The sequence below is a fragment of the Miscanthus floridulus genome, chromosome 15, assembly GCF_019320115.1.
Source record: "Miscanthus floridulus cultivar M001 chromosome 15, ASM1932011v1, whole genome shotgun sequence".
Taxonomy (NCBI): domain Eukaryota; kingdom Viridiplantae; phylum Streptophyta; class Magnoliopsida; order Poales; family Poaceae; genus Miscanthus; species Miscanthus floridulus.
The window spans coordinates 53714786-53737002 of NC_089594.1; the positions used below are offsets into that span (position 1 = coordinate 53714786).

At 44.1% G+C, this 22217-nt stretch overlaps 1 pseudogene; it reads right to left on the reverse strand.

Annotated features, from left to right (window-relative positions):
• Positions 1 to 12570: 12570 nt before the first annotated feature.
• LOC136507473 (F-box/kelch-repeat protein At1g15670-like) lies at positions 12571 to 13560 on the reverse strand (annotated as a pseudogene).
• Positions 13561 to 22217: the final 8657 nt, after the last annotated feature.

The window sequence follows — 22217 nt, forward strand, 5'->3', positions numbered from 1 at the left end:
TGCTCGTGCACGTGTAGGGAGGAGCCGAAGACAGGGCCGTCTCTGGAGGCGTCCGAGCATCAACATGACTATTCAGGGGTTCGAAAAATCATTTGGAGAGCAAACATGGAGAAAATAGTTCGAAGAAACATCATGGCGACATACGAAGATTGGAGAATATTTATGAAAATATTAAGGCATGACTTAGCTTTAGGCAGAAAGTCTGATCGACGGCGTATGGCGTTATCTGGTCGGCGTTGATGAAGTTGCTCGGCTTTGGCCGAGGTCGATGTATAAAACACAGATCTGAGCAGTGTTGTATATTGTACGCATAGTTGGAAGCAGTGTTTCGTAGGCCATAGGGCTGAGCCTGGTAATTCTCCATCAAGGCTTCGCACTCAGAGAGCCAGAGACCTGTTGTGGGGGCTGGTCAGCGATGAATGGAGCGCCCTTTAGGAGTAGACGTGACCATGAGATCTATACCAAGTCATGCAGGATGACTGGCTCGAGCTGGTCAGGGTAGATCTAATCGATGGAGTTGAGCAGGTCGGTGTTGTCGATCTGCCTCCCTTTGTAGCGAGGAAACGAACGACGGGTTATCGGCGTGGCTGAAGACGATGCTGGTCTGGCCAGAGCCAGATCCAATGTGGTCAGAGCTGTAGCTAATGCTAGTGAAGCAGTGGTCGATGCAGATTGGATTTGTGCCTCCTCCGTGGCCATGGCGATGAAGTTGTCGAAAGCCAGTGGTCTAGGTGATCTGGCTGATGGTGAACGTGAGGCCAGTTCGGCATAGCCATGGAACCAGGGATGATGACCATCTTGTTCATCTGGGGAGCAGTACGCACATCCCCCTACCTGGCGCACCACTGTCGATGAAATATGGTCGGTCAGTCTACCTAGGGGTATGCCCAAGGTAGTAGATTATCGGCAGACAGGTGCGCAAGCTACAAACGAGATGGTGACGCAAGATAGACACGAGGTTTTATCTAGGTTCGGCTGCTGTGAAGGCGTAATACCTATATCCTGCTTCTGATTGTATTGCTGTATGTCAATGAGATCTAGATGGATCATGATGGATCCTCCCCGCTAGGGGTCCCCTGCCTCTCCTTATATAGTCTAGAAGGGCAGGGTTACAAGCAAAGTAGCCTATTTGGTACTATATAATAGCTTGCGGTGCACGCCGAGCAGCGCCGTGCACGCCTTCATCTTGTGGGCCGGGCCACCTCTGATGGTGCGGTGCATGTCTTGTCTTAAGGATACCGGGGGCCATACCCCCACATAAGTGAAAGCTAAGAAGCCCCAAGGTTGAAGATAATATGGGTAAGTTTGAAAGTCAGATCGGTTTATTCTAATCTGGAGGAGAATTTTTTATTAAATGCATGTGTACTTTTGAGGCATGGAAACATCATAGCAACCCCTAATCCATTGTTGAGTTTAGCTTTGCTCAGGGACTGGCAAAGGGTTAGCATGGGGGAGCTTGTTGACGGTCACCAACATCAATCATAAACCATCAACATATCCTATATAGATTTAATTCCATCACCAAACATAGGGATAGGGGTTTAAACTAATAAGTTCCACGAGTTTTGGTGATTTTATGACTGCAGGAGGATTTAATCAGAAAACCATCAAGGTGGACCTATTTGTCAAAGTAAATCATGTTTACTCGCTATGAAACCGACTTGGGAAGACTCTAGAACACTCTAGAAGATAACTCATTGAGACCCATGCCCAGAGGCTGACATGTGTGGCCGACCGGCCCCACCTGTAGGCTAGCTGGCCCATGGGACCTACCTATCATACTCTCCTCGCTACGTCAATTTTGCACCGCCTTAAAGATCAAATCTACACCATTGTTTTAGGTCGGTTTGATCCGAGGGTCTAGAATTGACGCTACCCGCTATATATATGTCCCTTCTATCCCCTTCGGTAGAGCCATCCTGAAACCCTAATTCATATCCTCATCGTCAGGATTAGAGCCAGCAATCAAGAGAAGATTAGTTCTTCAAGTTAGGATCTAGTGTTGTAAATAGAAATAGTGAGATAGTGAGTGAGGGAAGAGTTAGGAGGAAGTGTTGGCCTATGGGTGCTCTCTCTACGTGTGGGGGTATGGCCCCCTGGTATCCTCAAGACAAGATATGGGCTGCACCATCAGAGGTGGCCTAGCCCACAAGATTAAGGCATGCACGATGCTGCTCGACGTGCACCGCAAGACATTGTATAGTACCAAATAGGATACTTACCTTGTAACCCTACCCCTCTAGAGTATATAAGGAGAGGCAGGGGTCCCCTAGCGGACACAATCTATCAAGATCTATCTACTACATTCTCAATACAATACACCAAAGACACAGGACGTAGGGTATTACGTCGATCAGATGACCCGAACCTGTCTAAATCGCTGTCTCTACGCCTTGTGTCACCATCCGATTCCTGATTACATGCACCCCACTAACAAATCTACCATCGTGGGATACCCCTCGGTGGACTGCCAACGATCTTCTGTCGATAGTTGGCGCGCCAGGTAGGGGTGTGCACTTGATCCATGGTGAGCCAGATGGACCTCAAATCAACAGCGCATTCTCGTCATCAATCTCGTGGAGATCCATACTGGTCCACGACGACGATTCATCGCTGGCTACATCAGCCCTCGCGACAGCAGATCTGATCTCAGAACCACCTCTGAGGTTGTCTTCACCAACAACCACGACCACCGCCATGACAACAGCTTAGAAAGCTCGAGCACCAGACAACTTCATCAACATCGACCAAATAACGCCATATGCCGCCGACCAGACACTCTGTCTAAAGCTAAGTCACGCTTTAATATTCTTCTAAATATTCTCCGATCTTCGTATATCGCCATAATGTTTCTCCAGACTGTTTTCTCCATGTTTGCTCTCCAAACAATTTTCCGAACCCCTGAACAGTCCTGTTGCTGCTCGGACACCTCCTAAGATGACCCTATCTCTGGCTCATCCCTACACGTGCACGAGCGTCTGCCCTCTGCGTTATGGGTGGTCGACAGCGGCTCCTTAGCGACTGCTTGTTCCTCCTACATGTGCATGGGCTCCACGTTCAACGTTATGGACTATGGGCTAGCTAGGGGCTAGAGACTCAGCTACACACTAACTGGTTGGGCGGTTTATATTAAATATAAATATATTTTCACGCCAACTAATCGCCGAACTGCATACGCCGTTTCATCACCATTGCTGATTTTTCTCTAGAGTTCATTTATTTTTACATCATGTACTACCCGTTCTCCATGTTTGTATTGCAGGATCATCATCCAAGTGATCGGATCACCTAGTGCTCAGACTTCTCCACTGATCAACTAGGTCGGACCGCTTGGTTAATGGACTCCGTCGCTGACCAGTTGATCGGACTATTCATCGGTCACTTCTACTCAATGCTCACTTCACCGCCGACTAGTTGACCAGACTGTTCACCGCTCGTGCTTCATCGCCAGCTACGCCGATTACTCCTCAGCGCTCGGATTCTTCATGCTTGAGGACTAAGTGGACACACTTCACCGCATGATCGTCGCCTAGCTACACTGGGAACTCCTTGGTGCTCAAACATTGCCGCCTATGCCGAGGACTCCTCGGTGCTCGGACATCGCCAGCGACGCTAGGGACTCCTCGCACCTCGGTGCTCGGACATCGCCAGTGATGCCGAGGACTCCTCGCTCCTTGGTGCTCGATCATCGCTAGCAACACTAGGGACTCCTCGCTCCTCGGTGCTCGGTCATCGCCAGTGATGCCAGGGGACTCCTCGCTCCTCGGTGCTTGGTCATCGCCAGTGACGTCAGGGACTCCTCGCTCCTTGGTGCTCGATCTTTGCCAGCGACGCCTGGGGACTCCTCGGTTCTCGGTGCTCGGTCATCGCCAGCAATGCTGGGGACTCCTCGCTCTTCGGTGCTCGGTCATCACCAGCGACACCGGGGACTCCTCGCTCCTCGATGCTCGGTCATCGCCAGCGACGCCAGGGACTCCTTACTCCTCGGTGCTCGGTCTTCGCCAGCGATGCCAGGGACTCCTCGCTCCTCGGTGCTCGGTCATCGCCAGTGACGCCGGGGTCTCCTCGCTCCTCGATGCTCGGTCATCGCCAGCGACGCCGGGGACTCCTCGCTCCTCGATGCTCAGTCATCGCCAGCGACACCGGGGACTCCTTGCTGCTCGGTGCTCGATCATCGCCAGCGACACCGGGGACTCCTCTCTCCTCGATGCTCAGTCTTCGCCAGCGACACCGAGGGACTCCTCGCTCCTCAGTGCTCGGTCATCGCCAGCAACGCTAGGGACTTCTCACTCCTCGGTGCTCGGTCATCGCCGCCTACGTCGGGGACTCCTCGCTCCTCGGTGCTTGGACATCAGCTAGCTTCAGCTGGGGACTCCTTGGTGCTTGGACATCGCCGCCTATGCTGGGGACTCCTCGATGCTCGATCATCGCCGACGAAGCTAGGGGACTCCTCGCTCCTCAATGCTCGGACATCGCCAGCGACGCCGGGGACTCCTCGCTCCTCGGTGCTCGATCGTCGCCAGCGATGCCGAGGACTCCTTTGCTGCTCGGATCTTGCTACGTGTCGTCGGTGTGCTATCAAGCTGCTCCATGCTATTCGGATCAGGATGCTGATCTTGGATGCTGATCTTGCTACGTGTCGTCGGTCTTGATACGTGCATGTCAGACGACATCGGCAAGCTTTCAGACTTCTTTTTCTTTGACCCTACTACAAGATTCATTCTTTATCTTCCAACAGGCTCGGGGACTAAGTGGGCACACTTCACCTTGTGGTGAATGTGCTTGTTCTCATCTTGAGGCTATGCCTGGGGACTGGCTGCCTGCTCGGCTGGACTTCTACTTTTTGACCCTAGCACCACGTGACTACGTCACCTACTGTTAGGCTCGAGGACTAGCTATGGGGGTATGGACCCCTAGGTATCCTCAAAACAAGACATGGGCCACACCATCAGAGGTGGTCCGGCCCACAAGATCAAGGCGTGCACGGCGCTGCTCGGCAAGACATTGTATAGTACCAAATAGGATACTTACCTTGTAACCCTACCCCTCTAGAGTATATAAGGAGAGGCAGGGGTCCCCTAGCGGACACGATCCATCAAGATATATCTACTACATCTCAATACAATACACTAAAGACACAGGACATAGGGTATTACTTCGATCAGACGACCCAAACATGTCTAAATCGCTATCTCTACGCCTTGTGTCACCATTCGGTTCCTGATTACATGCACCCCCACCGACAAATCTACCATCGCGGGATACCCCTCGGTGGACTACCGACGATCTTCTATCAACACTATGGCTTGTACCTTGGCGGATCCAAGTTCTACTTGAGCTTGCTTCTGAGATTTCTCTGGTAATCAACTTCTGATTCAAGTAAGTATTTTGTTTATATTGTTCATTAGGTTGGCGACTCTTTTGAGTGGTTTATTCCTATTCTAGAGGGAGTAAAGTAGTAATTGTGGTGTAAGCGTGGTGCTTAGACTCTGGTTACTCATGGATGTACCCTACATTCTGGACTGGTGGTAGATCGCGAGGGTGACTATATATTGAGTCCTTCGTAGTCCACCTCCCGTTTGTTGTCCAATTAGGACCCTGTTGCTACAGAAAGCATCCTCTATTGGTGTCTTTCCTTAGTAATGTCCTCAGTTGAACAATAGAAGACATAGCTTAGCTAAGTCAAAACTAGAGAACCATAATAATTCTCTTTATGCTCTTGTTTATCCTAACCTTGTTGCTACCTCTAGTTAAGTTAGATTATAGATAATCTCACATGTTTCCCTATGGATACCATACTTGGAATACTTCCAGGTGAAAGCTACAGCAGTATCCTTGCACTTGCGGATCTTTAATCTATGTGCGTCTTAAATATACCAATAAGAAACATGATAGTTTTAGATGTGATATGTTTTGACTATCTTGATGGACAATTTTGAAGATATTATCTGAACAATAGTTGTAGTGTTTTTGTAAGCTTTCTAGATTGGTAGAGATTATAATTTTTGGATGAGTATAACTGTAGTTATATATTTTAGAAGTTGTTGTCCTATTTTGAATCATCAGAAAAGTTCAGTTAAGTTCAGAGGTTGTTTAAGCCATCTTGGAAACCTCATATGCCAGATCATATTATATCAAAGTTGTAGATAATCGTGTTTGCCATCTTCTATAAAAGTTTCATAATTTTTGTACAAGTAATTTATCCACAATGAAAATGTGAAGCAGGGTTCCTGCTGTTGATTGTTTGTTTGGTTGTTGTTTTGGGGGAAACAGTAGTGCAGGCCGTAGAAGCATTTTATGTGACATTTGTGAATGTTTGTATGAATTTATATTCTGAGGTGATAATGTTTGAACATGTGGTGCACCTATGGATCATTTTAAGCTCACGTTTTTGCATCGTCGTCTCGAGGCAAGTAAACATAGCGGTGGTTTGCTATAGCTTGACACAGTTATTTAATCTACCTACACTTTGTCATAACATTAACTAAATCCAAATAATGTATCTAAGTATGACTTCACTTATCCTTTAAATTCAAGTATATGATCTTCATTGTTGAATCTTTTATCATTTGTCTATCATCACGAGGTAAGTTCTATGCTTTATAATGGTGGACGTATGTGCATAGCGGTTGCATCATATTGCATTGCACAATATTCGTGGATGTCGCCGCTTGCTGGCCGTGATCATATCGGTACAGCATTGTACGTTGCCCGAGGAGGGGTACGATGCAGCTGCATACCTTGTTGGGTATTGATGCAGTGGACATGCATATGCATTGCATCTGCTCTATGAGGTTTAGTTGCATTGAAGTTGTGGATATGAGGAGTTGTTTTCTATTTGAAGAGGTGTTTATTTATTGAATATCATGATGTTGTTTACTCCTTTATGCTGCTATCATTGGATAAATAATTTGACTATGAATTATTAATTTCTTATATGTTGTCTTCTCTTCCACATTTAAATTCATGCCTAATTAACTCACAGTTTGAATTGCATGATCAAGCAGTTTGCTTGCTGAGATTTATTCTCACTTCCAGGTGCTTGATTGGATGCTTTGCTTGCTTGAAGGGATGGGATTAGGAGAACATCTTCAATGTTTCACCCACATTTAGACATAATAATGACACTCTTGGCTTGTTGTAATAAACTTGTTTATCTTCATGGTGATCCTTCATGGTTTAATAAAAACTTTTAAGTTGGAGCTTTACTTAATTATAGTTTTGTCCTTGTTGCTTCTGCACTTTACTTTAATGTTGGGTTTTTGTTGTTGAGTTTTATACTCAGGCAAGAGGGAAGGGATGTTAGTGACATCTTGGGCTTTAGTGGTGCCTGGGGTGTTACAAGTACACATTTAGTAGGCAAAATAACCATATAGTCCAGACAATTTAAGAGTATTGGTTCACATAGACAAAAAGAAATATCCAGATGTCTAGGAATCTAGAACCATACAAAAATATTAACATAACATTGTTCTAGGATTATTCAAACATTGATCTTTTTTTCCTTTCTTGGAGTGAGTTTTTTCTTTAGACCTAGCCGCTTTTGTGGAGTGGTCATAGTATTACTTGCCCCTTCTTTGGTTTGACTGAATACCATAGAAAAATAGTGTAGTTGAGTAGATGAACAAAGGTAATATATACATGTTTAACGGAGGGAATCATTTTACCTTCTCGTCACAGCGCCAGGGATTGTAGTGATCTAATTTATCCCCCCCAAGTTCCACCATTGTTAACTACAATTGGCTAAAAATAAGACTAAAGGTTTAATCTAAAAAAGAGATCATACATATCCAAGTACATGCTCAGTTTATAGAATTTCACCTTCTTGTAACTAGCCCAGGGTTAGTGTTGATTTGACTTATGCCTTCTAATTCTTCCATGGTTGATTGTAAGTGACCCCAAAAATAGAGAAAATAGTTTGGTTTCTGTTGACGGTAGTTAACACTCATCATAAATCATCAATATAACTTGTATAAATGTATGAATTGTATCACCAACACAGGTTTAGGGGTTTAAACTGACAAATTCCATGAGTTTTGGTGAATCTGTGTTTTTAGCAGGATTTATTTAGAAAATGAGCAAGGTGGACCCAATCGTTAGATCAAATCATGTTTATCCGCAACAAAACCAACTTAGGAAGACTCCAGAACAGTCCAGAAGCCAAACCACCATGACCTGCCATGAGATGCTACAGAGTGGGGTCGGCCAGCCCCACCTATAGGTCGGCCGGCCTATGGGAACCACCTATCAGTCCCTCCTTGATACGTCGGTTCTCCACAGCCTCCTTAGTTCAATCTACGCCATTGCTCAAGGTCAGTTTGATTCGAGGGCTTGGATTTGATGTTGCCATGGATTCATGGCCCACAGGACCCCTAGTTCCCCTATAAATAGTCCCCCATACCCCCTTGAGGCATCAGATCAAACCCAGATCAATCAAGAGAGATCATCATCAAAATAGAAGAGAAGAATCTCAGAGCTCCACAAATATTTCATAGGCATGCCTAGCTAAGTTAGATCTAGAGAGAGGCAAGCTCCTTGCTTGGATTCTTGATCTTGTTAAGAGCTTGGCTTGGTAAAGCCCTTTGTATCCTCTCTTTTGTATCTTTAATTATTAATATGTTTGCTACATTTACTATGACATTGTTCTCATTATTCTTGTTCTTTGGTATTATGTTCATCTATTTTGATTATATACTTAGTATAGCTAGAATTATTGTTATGTTTATGCATATGTTCGCAAAGCGCTCATTCCCAAGTACACGGGTGAGTGGTCGACATTATGTAAACATGGTGCTTATACGTAGTTTACCTGCGAATGCACCCTACATTATGGATCGTGTGGTAGATTGTGAGGGTGACAGCCTTGTTGAGTCATTGGTAGTCCACCTCCTGTTTGTAGGCCAAGTAGGACGCGGTTGCGATGGAAGTTAGGCTTTGTTCTTGATCTTCCTTAGTAATGTCCCTTATGTATAGATATGAAGTTAATCTTTAGCCATGATTATTAAGTATAATTGCACAATCCATGTATGCTTTGACTCGTAATTAAGAATGACTTAGGAATTAGTTTCTCTATTGTATCAACTTAGTCTTGCTATTGCGATCAGTAAGGAGTACTCTGAGTGTTCATTGATCATTTATCATATATATACATATTATCCTATCTCTTGATTTACCCCTGTTTAGAGTAGAAGGTTGGTTAGTTTATTCATCCATCACAAGTATAAGTTATCAATAGATTCCCTTTGCCAGTCCTTCCTTGAGGTAAAAGTATAAATAATGATACCTGGAATACTCCTAGGATGAAGTGCACAATGGTATATTATCTGTGCGTTTGCAGAACTCTTCATTTATATATATTCATTCTAAGTCACAATAAAGTACCATAAGTATTCCTTAAGTATCATTCTTAGTATTGATGCTAAGAAGTACCAATAAGCATTCCTGGCACCATTGCTGGGGAAGGTAGCTAGGCAATCAAAAGGAATATTGATAAACTTTTACTTATAGATGTGATCAGAAAACCATTTACCTCTACTCAAACAAGCTTACCCTTGTTCTATCTACTTTCATATCTTATGCAGGGTAATGTATGACCGGTTTTGATCTTCCGACAAATTACATTGAAGATCTAGAAGCATTATTTAGGAGGACTAAAGCTAAACTCAAGAAAGTTTCAGCTTTAGAATCGGAAGACAACCAGACAAGACATAACTTAACACTAGTTTTTGAAACCATGGCTGACAAGACTCTCCGTGAATTCTCTGCTCCAACTATGGCCAACATTCATACTGGACCAACAATTGAAATTGGAGACAATGCTTTTGAGCTCAAGCCAGTGTTGGTTTTTGTTAGTGCAAACAAATAAATTCGCAAGCGCACGGATACCGTTGTAGCTTTCACCCAGGAGTATTCTAGGGTATTGTATTTATCCACAAGGAAGTAATGGTTAAAGAGGTTGATAGTTAACCATCATGTATCCACTAACTAGTGTATCGACTAGACTAATGTGGGGATAGGTGATAAAGATAGGAGTGATGGATATATGACACACACATGAGAACTCCATGGTTAGGTTAGATAGCAAAGTAGACAAGCTAAGCTGGGAGGACAACGGGCGAGTTTAAGGTTCCTTTATACTTCTCTAGTACTATGGTTCTATTCTAAAGCAGACCAAAGGGATTAACTACGCAACGGGTGAAATATAGTGATCACACCATAACACTTTGGGACATCAGAACACTTGCCGCGTAAAGGGATGAGAAGGGGGCTAGGAAGCTCCGACTACGGTCCTGCAAACACCAACTCAAACGTGGTGGAATAGGTAGGCCATTAGGGCTATTACCACTTAGGGCTACCACAGCTATCCGTGGGGTTGGGTGCCATCTCAGGTAACCTATAGACCAGACACCTTGTCTAGTCTATCGGTTACTACTCTAGTCACGATCTATAACAAGAGCACCCGATGCGGGTGGAGATCCCATGCTAAGGTGTAGTCAACTATATTTACCATGCTTAGCTAAACACTAAGGCATGACTAGATAACCGAGATAGATATTCAAGTAATTAGAGAAGATAAATATATATTAAATACTTGAGTCTTACAATGGTATGAAAAAAATATACCATACCTTCGAGAACTACTCTGGAACTTGAGTATTTCTCCCTAACTCCCAACTATCATATACTACTATTACATCTTGAAAGTGTAGAGTGGAGGTTGCTCCTTCAGGATGTGTGTTACAAGTGAAGGAGAGGATCTCTATTTATAATGGAGAGGAGAGGGGATATGCCTAGGAATATTCTGAGATTTTGCCACCTACATGGCAGAACCGACCTCACCAAGTCGGTGGGCGCTAGAAATTCTGCTCCTAAAATCTCCTCACCGACTTGCCACTCCTGAGCTGCCACCTACCCCGGGCTATCGAACCTGTGCGCGCCTGTGCGTGTGTGGTCACGGTGCGCCTCTGCTGCTGGCCCGTCTGGCCTGGCCTACATGTGTTGGGCCTAAGGAGCACGTGGGGCCTAGCAGTAATGATGACATGGCCATAGGACGTACGAAGTTGACTTTTGAGATCTTCTTTTATATATGTGAAATTAAAATCTTTTTATTCCATGCTTCAAATATGCCAAATAATATATCCATTTCCATCGTCTCGACGAGCTCTTAGCAAAGGTGTGCTCCAAGTATTTGCTTGAGACTATTTTGCTGTGAACAAAATTCGAATTTCTTTTGTGCCCGATTTTCACCAAGCTATATATGTAGTATATATTATCTTTTTACGCGCATTTTGAGTAACATCCTGCAAAACAACTCCAAGCAACAAAACTCGTTGAAATTATTAGATTAAATCCTATATCTATCTTGGTCTGTTCATTTTAACATGTGTATATGATAAATTGATGGTTTATTATTGACGTTAATGACCATCAACAAGCTCCCCCACACTTGTTATTTGCTCCTCCTCGAGGAAAGGTAAATGTAACTATGAAACATGACTTTAGAAGATATGACACTCGCATAAAAGTTATTCCATGTCATTGCTCATACATGTGGATTTTGGTGTGGCTACCATATCGCCTTGAGTGGTTGAAAAGTAGAACGACTTTGATACCAAGTCATCACTATCCCACTATAAAGCATACTTGGAGTTTTTCTAATTTTTGAATTTTAAAGCATAGCGCATACTTCTCCTCAAATGGTACTCTCAAGTCACTCAATGGTGTATATACCCTTACCAAAGGCTTTTGAATTTGCCTTCTTTTTCATCCAACTTCTAAAAAGGCTTATGTGGAGCTTTGGGTAGGGATGAAAAAAGAGGCATACTTGCATCACAAAATATTGATAAGTCAAAAACCAGATCCAAGAAGATACAAGCCATACACTTTGATCAAGAAGTGCATGTGTGTGGAAATTAAACTCTTTTTGGTATAGACTCCTTTTGTCATGACTCTCTCCCTCTTTGCTTTTTTATTTTAGAAAACATGGGCTATCTCTTCTTCTTCTTTTTTCATCTCTTTTTTTCTCTCATGCCTTTTTGGCATGGATATTATTTCTCTTTTCCTGCATGCTTTTTTAGCATGGATTTCTCTTCATGCTTTTTTTAGCATGAATATTTTTTTTCTTTTTGCACAGCCCATATTTTTTTGGCAAAGGAGGATTTTTGAGAGAGGGTCATGACATATGGATGGAGTTTTTTTTTAATTTGGTGGACGGGTGGCATGTTTTTGTGCAACTCTCAGTGTAAGAGTTGGCATATTATATGTGGGTGTACGTGAATCTTGATCATGGGCGCATGACGAGAATCTCTCGAGGGTCACAACAATTTGACAAAGCTCAACTTGATAACAAGCAGCATATGTTTCAAGGTTTTTCAAAGTGTAATATCATATGGCTTTGGTAGGATATTTTACCATCGAGGAGAAGTATTGCTATAAATTTTAGGATTAAGTCCACTTTTGGTCCCTCAACTATTGTGTTGGTCTAATTTTAGCCCTCAACTACAAAACCATCTAGTACCGGTACCCCAACTATCAAAACCGTTCACTTTTAGCACCTGGGCGGGGGCAAGGCTATTTTGACCGATGTTGAGCAGTTTTGACACGCAACCTCGATCTCAGTGACATGTGGGGCCCATGTGTCATCGACTCAATCCCTCCTTCTCCGATGACCACGACGTGGCCATCTGGGATGGTGGAGACGGTCGTCGTGGTGCATGCGTCCTCTGGCACCTGCGCCACCGGTCGCCACACCGACGTCACTCCCATGACGCCGTCGCGTGCCACGAGGCCCTATGCCTATGTTGGGTACCCACTGACGACGAGGAACCTGTCGCCTCCCCTGGCGGTGATGTAGAGCTCGCATGGCTCGTCGCACTCCTCTGCCATGTTCAGGAGCTACGCCCACACGTTGACGTCTGGGTCATAGATGAGCACCGACCACAGGGCGTTCTTCTCGTCATCGTGGCCGCCGACCACGTACATGGCGCCTCCGATGGCCGCGCAAGCGAAGAAGGACTAGCACGGACCCAGCATGGGCGCGCCACACCACCATGTGCTGGTCAGGAAGTCGTAGATGAACACTGCGTCCGTCGGTGCCCACGTCTCCAGGTGATAGCCACCGACCACCACCAGCCGCTTCCTCCCCTTCCTGCCAGTGCCGTCCACGATGGCCACCTAGCAAAAGAGGGGGAGGCTCTCACTTTGCCACGGTAGGGGTGGCAGTGGTGCGCACCGTCCCTCCACCAGCTCTAGCAACACCATATGGTATGAGTTTGTGGGGCCTCCCAAGCCCGCCACCATCGAGTGTTTGTCCACCGTCGGACCAGCGCTATCATTTGCCGCAGGCACTGTCGGCTACACCTGGACCAGTGCCTAGACCACATGTGGGACCACCCTGCTGTCCTCGCGTCGGGTGCTGGCCTACACGTGCACCATGCTTTGCTTCGTCGCGAGCAGCGCCAACTCGAACTTGCCATACGCGTCCGCGAGCATGAGGAGGCCATCGAGGACCTGGTTGTCGTCGGCATAAGCATCGTAGAGGGCCGCTGCGGCCCATGGCATGGCTAGCAGGTCACCGAGTGTGGTCAGGACAACATCCTAGAGCGCGAGGCTATGGCTGAAGGAGGAGGATGGTATGAACCCGCTAGGGATGAATCCGATCTTTCTATGAGAGGGCGTGGGATAACTCGATTGGTGGATGGAGACGATGTTCACAGCCCAACTACAACCTTCCAAATTGTGCCTTAACAATCGATACACCACCTCCAATGACTGCCGTGATCTTGTGGAGCATGTCACCCAGCCATGAGGGCACTCGTCCTGCCAATAATTGAAGAACTAGCAAGAACAAATATAACAAGTACTGAATTTACTAGATGAAGATGAAGGTTTCAAACTCAATCTCAAATAAGGTGGGTTTCTGGAGATAAGAAGATGGGCGGTTGATCCAACATGCGCGCTTACAAGCAAGTAGCGAGAGCTAAACTTGATCTAAATAAAACCCAATAGTTCTTGGTTGTAGCTAAGGGGTATATGAAGGTGGAAGGACGACCACCAGGGTGTTGGGGTCATGCTCCAACCCTAGGACACATCCCTAATGGACCCGACTTGATACAAAACCCATTGGGCCAAACTAAGGCAATGCAATACCTTTGGATAGAAAACCTCTCGGTAGTAATTTGGTCATTGCAGCCACGTCAGAATAGATATGGACTTGATTCTAGATCCATGTGAAAATAAACTTCATAAGGATTAAATGAAGTACTTTAACTCCCCAATCCAAGTCTGTATGCGAACATGGTGACCATCACAAGTTGGAGCTGTCCTAGAGTCCGAATCCAGCCTGCTCAAATCCTTTTCCCTTTCGGTCCTCTCCCTGGTTCCTAACCAAAGCAAGAGTGCACGCGTCTCCATGGTCTAAATATGATGGACAGGAACTCTTGAGTGAACTGACTTGATGATTAAGTTGACGAGCATGGGCGTGAGTAATAGGACTAGAAACTGGTACTTGTGTCGGCGTGGATGTATCGTTGGTGTTGATGTCCTCATCATCCTCCCCTTCTTGCATTTGAGTCGTCCTCGACTCAAGCTCTTCTTCTTCTCCCAAATATGGTTTCAAATCTACAATGTTGAATGTGGGACTAACCCCAAAATCTACTGGCAGATCAAGCTTATATGCATTATCATTAATTTTCTCTAACACTTTAAATGGTCCAGCAGCCCTAGGCATCAATTTAGACTTTCTCAATTTAGGAAACCTATCCTTTCTCAAGTGCAACCAAACTAAATCTCCTGGTTCAAATATTAGTTCCTTTCTACCTTTATCACCAACAAACTTATATTTAGCATTCATACGCTCTATGTTTTCATTAGTTGTTTCATGCAGTTTTAACATCAATTCAGCACACTTAGTAGCATCAAAATTTAGTTTTTCAGAAGATGGCAAAGGCATTAAATCAATAGGAGCACGAGGCAAGAAACCATATACAATCTAAAATGGGCACATCTTTGTAGTAGAATGCAGTGAATGATTATAAGCAAGTTCAATATGAGGTAAATAATCTTCCCACATCTTAATGTTCTTCTTTAAAACAACCCTTAACATAGTAGACAAAGTTCTATTGACAACTTTAGTTTGACCATCGATTTGGAGATGACATGTAGTAGAAAACAAAAGCTTAGTCCCCAGTTTTCCCCATAAAGTCTTCCAAAATGACTAAGAAATTTAGCATCATGATCAGAAACAATTGTGTTGGGCACACCATGCAAACGAACAATTTCTCAAAAGAACAAATCAGCAATATGAGTAGCATCATCCGTTTTATAACAGGGTATGAAATGTGCCATCTTAGAAAATCTATCAACAACCACAAACACACTATCACGTCCCTTCCAGTCTTTGACAAACCCAACACAAAATCCATAGAAATATCTTCCCTAAGGAGCACTAGGAACAGGTAGAGGCAAATACAAACCATGTGGATTTAACCGTGATTTAGCCTTTTGACATGTCGTGCAATGAGCAACAAACCTCTCCACATCTCTTCTCATCTTTGGCCAAAAGAAATGACCAGTAAGTATGTCCTCCATTTTATTAGCTCCAAAATGCCCCATCAAGCCACCTCCATGTGCTTCCTACAGCAACAACAAACGAACGGAGCTAGCTGGAATGCATAGCTTGTTAGCTCTAAACACAAACCCATCACTAAAGATGAATTTGTTCCAACCTTTCCCATCTTTATAATGCAGCAACACATCTTTAAAATCAGCATCGTTAACATATTGGTCTTTAATTGTTTCTAATCCAAAGATTTTGTAATCAAGTTGATTCAGCAAGGTATATCTCCTAGTCAAAGCATCAGCAATAATATTCCCTTTCCCTTTCTTGTGCTTAATAACATAAGGAAAAGATTCAATAAATTCAACCCACTTAGCATGTCTATGGTTCAATTTCCCTTGACTACGAATATGCTTCAAAGATTCATGATCAGAATGAATAACAAACTCTTTGGGCCATAAGTAATGCTGCCATGTTTCTAATGTGCGAATGTAACACCCAAAAAATTTTACTACAAATTAGCAATTAATTCTTAGCATTTATTAAATTTTCTAGGTATTCTAACTTAGGCCAAATAAATTAAACATTGGTTAATTAAAATAACTATAAGGTTTAGAAACATGTTTGTTGCATTCATGACGAAGCATATTGTTTTTGGTTGAGTGTAGGGCTAGATGATTTGAAGTTGAATTCAAATTCCATTTGAATTTGGCTTAGAATTGAAAATAGATTTGAAAAAGAATTTGATTTTGAAAAATTTACCTTTCTTCTTTTTCAGCCCAGCTCTAGATCTGGCCTAGCCCTCTTCTTCTTTTTCCTTCCCAGATTTGGCCTACTGGCGGCCCAGCAGCCCTCCCTTCCCCCTCTCTTTTTCTCTTGCGCCGGCCTGCTGCTGCCTTCCCGCTTCCTCCCGCGCGCGCACCACATGCGGGCTGCTTCGGTACCATGCGGCCCACCTTGGCCTGCCTCACGCGCCCACACCCGAAGCACCGCACCTGTCTGCTCTCTCCTTCTCACTGCGCATTGGCCCCATGTGTCAGCGCCTTTCCTTTCTTCTTCCCCAACGTTTTCCTTTCTCTTCACAGGTGCATCTTCCTTCTTTGGTGCCCGCCGATGGCACGGCCATGCAGGGCAAGTGGCTACTGTCGCCCACACATGGCAGGAAACCAATCCTGCCTGCTCCCGTTTCTTTTCCTGCGCACCGCCCGACCTATAAAGCTCAGCGACGACCCCTTCCCTCTCCCATCCTCTGCTCTCGCTTTCTAGTCGCCACCGCCGCAATCCATCCTCACCCACGCCTCAGAACTCGACGCCGATGACTCGACGAGCTTCGTCGTGATCTCCCATGGGCGTAGGTGTCTTCATTTCTCCATTTTGTCCTTGTGTTGCTCGGTTCTTACCTAACCTGCACCGTCGCCATTCTCTAGGCGCCACCGCCATTGGTGACCCATCTCTAGAGCCCATCTCGGACGCCGCCGACCCTTCCAATCAACTCACGGTGAGATCCCCGTTCTTCCCGTGCCTTTTGTTCATCTTTTTGCGCTTAGGAATGCCGTACCAGTGACCTCCTGACACCACCAACCATGGTGCCACCACGGACCCGACGCTTTGGCGGGTACCCTATCTCGGCTTTGCGTCCTTCGTGTTCGCGCGCTCATGTAGATCATCCCCGTGCATTTTGTTGCGATCGAGGAAGTCCAGAGCGCCATTCCGGCGACCGTCGCTGTGTCTATCTCACCGTCGGCCATGGCATGCCTACCGGTGCCCCTATATAGCGGCATAGATATGCCCGAGCATCTAGTGCCATCAGATCTGGATGGATGGCTCTGATCTACGTGTACCGATTCGGTACATAATGGGTCCACCGTGGACCCATGGACCGGCCAGTGAAGCTACGTCAGCGCATCCACCGAGCCACGTGGTGCACCACACTAATCCCAGCATGCCACGCGTCAACCAGTCAGCGCCAGGGTCAACCCACAGTCAAGCCGTGTCCTTTTTGCATTAAAGCCCTTCTATTTTCATAGAACCAACCCATAGTCCTAGATTAATTCAAAATAATTGCATATCAGTCCTATTTTTATTCGTTTAGGCCCCTATATTTTTTAGAATTAGTACCCACAGTCCTATAACCGTGTAAATTCATATTTTAATTGTTTTAATTCAAAAATAGGTTTAGTTTATTTATAGAAATGCCATTACATCTTATTTCATGCATAACTTTCACGTTTTAAGTCCTATTTGAGTGATTCTTTCGCTCACGTGTTCGTAGCAGTACATAGAATAGATTTATAAGCTTTTTCAACTTATGTTTTTACTGTTTGGTGTACTGTTCTAATAGAAGTCTATCTTGTATGCATGTAATGATTGGAATGATGCTTGATTGGTGATTTGGAACATGATTAGAGTGTGAGCCATTTGAGGTGACTAAGGACCCACAGCAGGATCAGCAGTACTTCTAGGACAACTTTGAAGAAGGCAAGTGTACCAAAGGCCCCTTGTTACCTATGAACTATTACCATTCATATTCATGTATTTGTCTAATTTAAAATACCTTTAAGGACTTTACCTAGATAATTATTTGTACCACATATCCTTGATACCTAGGGTTTTTGGGTAGGACATTTTGGATAGATGCTAAAGTGCTTAATATGAAATAATTGTTAAACATGACTAAAGGCTATATACAATATGATAAAATGAAGTTTTTTAGCAACAGATAGGGGCTACAGTACAGGGTTGAGTACTCTAGTGCCTCTCCATAAGGACTTAATCGTAAAGCGGCAACCTAGGAGGTTTCGTACAACCCCGAGTGTCATAGGATGACCACCAGGATGTTGGGGTCGTGCTCCAACCCTAGGATGCATCCCTAATGGACCTGACTTTATACACGGCCCATTGGTTCAAACTAAGGCGACGCAGCACCTGTGCACAGAAAACCTCTCGATAGTAATTCGGTCATTGCGGTAGCCTCATAACAGATACAGGCTTGATTTTAGATCCATGTAAAAATAGACTTCATAAGGATTCCATGAAGTACTTGAAAGCCCCAATCCAAGTCTGTATGTGACCATGGTGACCATCATAAATTGGAGCTATCCTTCAGCCTGAGCGTTTGGTTCGGTTTCTTTGGTTTTCCAAAATTTCAGTTTCTAGAAAATGAACCCTGATTGGTTTGCTAAAATTCCAAAAACCGACCAATTTTGGTTTGGTTTTTTAGTTTAGTTTTTTCGGTTAAAACTAAATAAACCTATGCAAGAAAACATTCGACATGATTTAGAACTAACAGCACAGCACAATACAAACTTGCACAGCACAATATATTATTTGAAGACTCAAGACTGTTACAAACTTAACAATTCAATGCTCAAATCAAATATTACAAATTTACAGTTCATTCTTGATAATAAACCATAGTACTCCATCAGTTTTGATAAACAACAGAAAAAATAGGTTCCAGCCAACAGGCATCAACAACGGCAAGAGAACAATGCTCCATGGCGCCACCAGGATTTGTCCAGGCATCCAGCTAACCAACTTACCATTATCAAGATGCAGTAGTAGTAGTGCTATCCTTAGAAATGGCCAGGGCACCAATTTCTACAATAAGTGATTATGTTTTAGTTAGTACTCAGTGTAGTCATGTTACTGCAATAAGCTATCAAGATAAACAATAGAAATGATAACAACTTAGACTTAGCATTAAAAATTACCTTCCTCAACTTGGCCAATGCTTCTGTGTCCTCTTCAACACTGATGTAGTTGTTTCCACAAAGCCAATAATTTGTACAAATGAGCCACTCAACCATTGTTAGTGTGAGTGATGTCCTAAAATCATTAAGTGTTCTTCCACCTGAACTGAAGGCTGACTCAGAGGCTACTATTGAGATAGGAATTGCCAAAAGATCACGGGCCATACAAGACATTATGGGAAATCTAGTAGCATTGTTCTTCCACCATTTCATAATGTCAAAACTTTTACTAAGCTCCTCATTATCTTCTGAAAGGTACTTGTCTAGTTCAGACTTCACAGTGGTATTGGCATTCCCCTTATTGCTCATCTATTGTGCAATTATGGAGCTCATCAATCCAGAACAAAATTCTGGTGTTTCTTGAGTTTTAGCAGGCACCTTGTCACTTAGAGATGGAGCATACAGTTCTCTGTACTCCTCAAACAAAGCACAAAAATAAGTGTTGACTGTTGCCCATAGTTTCTGACCTATTTCATCACCAAACATTACCATAGTTGCCATCTTGACATAGTTAGAACGTTTGAACCGAGGATCAATACCAACACAGAAAAAATAACAATGTTAAGCAATAGATCCCCCTTGTCTTTCTCTCCTCTCTTCTCTCTATCCCCTGGCCTTTCTCCATACTTCTCTCCCCAATATTTGTAATACTTCACTAACATTTTTTGGCCCATTTCCTTACATAATGTATCTTCACCGTGACACCATTATCTCAGCAGAACCAAAACATCAGCAATCTCATGAAAGTATGTGTGAGATGTTGGGTGACTTGTGGCAGAGACACAGAGGGTCAGCTCATAGAAGTATTTAAGAAATTGAGCCATTTTCCTTGCCTTTTCCTAATCTGATTTGATTGGAACTCCTAGTGCTTTCTCTCTCTCTAACTCTAGACTATAGTATGGGTCTTCATCACTATACCTTTCAAAGGCCTTTTCATACTCTTGTGCAGTTTGTAGCATTAGGTAAGTTGAGTTCCACCTAGTGCAGACGTCTAGGTTGAAAAATGCTTTGGTCTGAACCTTTGCTAACTCGACACATTTCTTGAACTTTACCAACCTAGATGGTCCACTCCTAACATACTTAACAGTAGCCCAAACATGAGTGATTGATCTATCAAATTCTTTTAGCCCATCACCTACTATCAGTTTGATAATATGTGCAAAACACCTCATATGAAGGTACTCTCCTTCAGCAACATAGCCTTTTGATTCATTCAGGACCCTCTGCATGTACTTAATTGCAGTGTTGTTTGCACTAGCATTGTCTAATGCTATTGTAAAAACATTCTCAATTCCACAGTCAGCCAAGCAATTCTCTAAAGATTTTCCAATGTCCTCCCCCTATGCCCCTTAACCAAGAAAAAACCAATAATTTTTTTATGCAAATTCCACTCATTGTCAATAAAATGTGCTATAACACACATGTAATTATGACTGTTCTTAGCCATCCATGTGTCTGTTGTTAGGCTAACTCTTTCATAGTTGTCTTTCAAAAATTTCCTAAGTTTTTCTCTCTCATCATCAAACACTTTCACACTAGGCTCTAGTGATTGTTCTTCTAGATGGCAAAACAAAATGTGGGCTTGCTTTTGACATAAACTTTCTATGGCCTAGAACATTCAGATAACACAAAAGGTTGCTCATCTTCTATTATCATCTCAGCAAAACTCCTCCTTAACTCCTCAGGATCAAATTTCCAAGTAGATAGAGTACCAACACTACTATTGCTAGGGCTAGGTTGTAGTTGTAAAGTACCTTGATTATCTACTACAGGTTTGTGAGGATTCTTCTTGTAGATTTTCAAATGAGCCTTCATGGAGGATGTACCATTTAACTTTGTGTCACAATGGAGTTGCTTGTCGCAGTACTTGCACTTGGCTCTCTCCTCCCCATTATCAAGTTTGATCTTGCTGACATGTTCCCAAACATCTAATCTTGGAACCAGGGGCTTACTTTTCTTGCTTTCCTCATCTCCCACTTCCTCTCCATCCTTGGACTACTGCTGCTCATCCTGCTTATCATTCTCCCCATTTACAACTTCATTCTCATTCACTTGAACATTTAGATGTGCCACTATTTCTTCAGTGTCCCCCATCTACAAGACATCAAAACAAAAACCAGCCATCTATGTACTTAGTCAGGGTACAAACTAACTAATTAATCAACTCACATTGTCACAAAGCAACTAACAGGCATTTGGATCTATTAGGCATTAAGCAAGAATAAGAAGAACTAAAGACTTACATTGGAGGACTGCTCTGTTCTTGCGGCCGTGGTTGAGGAGCTTGATGACGGTCGATGGTGGTGCCGCCGCTGCTGGCCGCCTAGCACCCTGGGCTGCTGGGTGTGCCGCCAGTCGCCTGTCGTGCCTCCAAAAGGTTAGGGTTAGGAGCGAGAGTGTGAGGCTCTACGTGTGGACGTGCTGTGCGACTCGATTCGATGTGGGGAAGTGAAGTGGTGCGGGTGCGGGGTGTCATGGTGGACTAGCGGTGGTGGGCTGGTGGGTAGTGGTAGGTGCCTGGTGGGCTGGCGCTCAGCACTCATGGCCTTAGCCGGCCTTACGAGAGTTTCTCAGTTTCTAGGTACTTTAGTTCAGTATGGCATAGAAACTGAAGCCAAAGCCGAACATCAAACTTCACAGAACTAGAAACAGAAACCGAACCGAAAAACCAAACTACCGACTATTCGGTTCGGTTTCAGTTTGGTTCGGTTTTTGGTTAAAAAGCGCCTAGGGTGAGCTATCCTAGAGTCCGAATCCAGCCTGCATGAATCCTTTTCCCTTTTGGTCCTCTCCCTGATTCCTAACCAAAACAAGAGTGCACACGTCTCCATGGTCTAAATATGATAGAAAGGAACTCAAGAGTGAACTTACTTGATGATTAAGTTGATGAGCATGGGCGTGAGTAATAG